The following is a 3,023-nucleotide window of genomic DNA, read 5'->3' as shown; positions in this document are numbered from 1 at the left end:
GGAGGCAGGCGGCGGGGCACGGGCTCGCGGGGTCCGGCTGCGGGCCTCCTGGGCCGGAGCGGTGGGCGGCGGCGCAGGTGCCATGTGGCGCAGTGCGATTGGCGTGGAGGCGGCGGTGCGCAGGTCGGACGTGTTCGGCTGGTCGGATCTCGTCCGGCGGCGCGAGGAGAGGGGAAAAATTAGGGTTTCGTCCGTGATTCGAATGGGGGGTCTTTATATAGGCATAGGGGGAGCTAGGAGAGTCCAAATGAGGTGCAGTTTTTGGCCACGCGATCGTGATCGAACGATCTAGATGATGGAGCAGGTTTAGGTGGGTTTTGGGCCAAAATGGAGGGGTGTTGGGCTGCAACACACACGAGGCCTTTTCGGTCCCTCGGTTAACCGTTGGAGTATCAAACGAAGTCCAAATGATACGAAACTTGACAGGCGGTCTACCGGTAGTAAACCAAGGCCGCTTGGCAAGTCTTGGTCCAATCCGGAAATGTTTAATCCCCACACACAAAAGAAAGCTAGAATTGACCACCAGAGGAGAACGAAATGCCAGAATGCAAAATGGACAACGGGGAAAATGCTCGCATGCATGAGATGAACACGTATGCAAAAACAATGCACATGATGACATGATATGAGATGCATGACAACGACAACAACACACGGAGACAAAGACCCAAACCCGAGAAAATAAATTAACTTAACGCCGGAAACGGCAAGAGTTGGAGTACAAATTGGGAAAGTTACATCCGGGGTGTTACGACACTCCACCACTACGAAAGGATCTCGTCCCAAGATCTAGGACTGAAAGAACGCCGGGTACTCAGAACGGAGGTGATCCTCGTGTTCCTAGGTAGCTTCACGGTCGGAATGGTGTGACCACTTGACTTTGAGAAATTTGATTGACTTGTTGCGAGTCTTGCGTTCAGTCTCTTCAAGAATAGCAACTGGGTGCTCACGATAAGAGAGATCTTCTTGGAGCTCAATGTCCTCGAAGTTGACGGTGCGGTCATGAGTCTTGAAGCACTTACGGAGCTGAGAGACATGGAACACGTCATGAACATTTGCAAAGTTTGAAGGAAGCTCGAGTTGATAGGCGAGGTCGCCTCTCTTGCTGACAATCTTGAAAGGTCCCACGTATCTGGGGGCAAGCTTCCCTTTGATACCGAAGCAACGAGTACCTTTCATAGGAGAGACACGGAGGTAAACATGATCTCCGATCTCGAAAGCCAAATCACGGTGCTTACTATCATAGTAGCTCTTCTGACGGGATTGGGCTGCTTTGAGGTTATCTCGAATGAATTTGCACATTTCTTCTGCCTCTGTGATTAAGTCATTACCCAAAAGCTGACGTTCACCGGTTTCAGACCAGTTGAGAGGGGTACGACACTTCCTGCCATACAGAATTTCAAATGGGGCCTTGCCCGAACTTGCTTGAAAACTGTTGTTGTAGGAGAATTCCGCATAAGGAAGACAATCCTCCCACTTCATGCTGAAGGAGATCACACAAGCCCTGAGCATATCTTCAAGAATCTGGTTGACACGCTCGACTTGACCGCTAGTTTGAGGATGGAAAGCTGTGCTGAAGCGGATGTTGGTGCCCATGGCCTTCTGAAAAGAATCCCAAAACTTTGATGTAAAGATGCTGCCACAGTCTGAAGAGATCACTTGTGGAATACCGTGTAGAGAGATAATTCGAGAGGTATAGAGTTCCGCCAATTGAGCTGCAGTGATCGACTCTTTGATAGGCAGAAAGTGAGCCACTTTAGTGAGTTTGTCGATGACGACGAATATAGCATCATTGCCACGCTTGGACTTTGGAAACCCAGTCACGAAGTCCATTTCAATGTGGTCAAACTTCCATTCTGGAATGGCAAGAGGTTGGAGGAGACCTGCTGGCCTTTGGTGTTCTGCCTTCACTCTTCTGTAGACATCACATTCATTCACGGAATTGAGCAATCTCGCGCTTCATTCGAGTCCACCAATAAGCTTGCTTGAGGTCCTGATACATCTTCGTGCTCCCAGGGTGGATGGAGAGGAGAGAATTGTGAGGCTCGTTCATGATCACTTTACGGAGGTCACCTTTGGGTACAACAATACGATCCTCGAAGAAGAGAGTGTCCTTGTCGTCAAGGCGGTAGCACTTGTACTTGGGTTGACTCTTGGCAATCCCAATCTTCACCTTTTTCACCATAGCATCAAGAAGCTGGGCTTGGCGAATCTGGTCTTCCAAGGTAGGAGAGACTTAAAGGTTGGCGAGGAAACCTTGAGGAACAACTTGCAGATTAAGTTTGCGGAAAACTTCACAAAGCTCGGGTTGATAAGGCTTAAGAATCAGACTGTTGCAATAAGCTTTTCTGCTCAATGCGTCAGCAATCACATTGGCCTTGCCTGGAGTATACTCGATACTCGGATTATACTCTTAAATCATTTCGACCCATCGAGTTTGCCTGAGGTTGAGATTAGGCTGAGTAAAGATGTACTTGAGACTCTTGTGATCAGTGAAAATGTCCACTTTTCTTCCCAATAGAAGATGTCTCCAAGTCAAAAGAGCATGCACAACTGCCGCCAACTCGAGATCATGAGTGGGGTAGTTCTTCTCATTAGGCTTCAACTGGCGAGATGTATAAGCAACAACTTTCTTCTCTTGCATCAAAACTGCGCCAAGACCTTGGAGAGAGGCATCACAAAAGACCTCGTACGGCTTGGATTCATCAGGCGGAGTCAGAACTGGAGCAGTGATCAATTTCTCTTTCAAAGTGTTGAAAGCAATGTCACACTTCGGAGACCAAACGTACTTGACGTGCTTCTGGAGAAGATTAGAGAGAGGCTTCACGATCTTAGAAAAGTTTTCAACGAATCTTCGACAATAGCTTGCAAGACCGAGAAAGCTACGGAGTTGCTTCACGTTCTGAGGAGGTTCCCAATTCACAATTGCAGACACCTTCTGAGGATTCACGGCAATACCCTTGGCAGAGATGATATGACCAAGATAAAGAACCTCATCAGGCCAAAATTCACACTTGGAGAAC

The sequence above is a fragment of the Triticum dicoccoides genome, chromosome 3A (assembly GCF_002162155.2).
Source record: "Triticum dicoccoides isolate Atlit2015 ecotype Zavitan chromosome 3A, WEW_v2.0, whole genome shotgun sequence".
Classification (NCBI taxonomy): Eukaryota; Viridiplantae; Streptophyta; class Magnoliopsida; order Poales; family Poaceae; genus Triticum; species Triticum dicoccoides.
The sequence above is the reverse complement of the archived record's forward strand: the minus strand, read 5'-3'. Positions refer to the sequence as shown.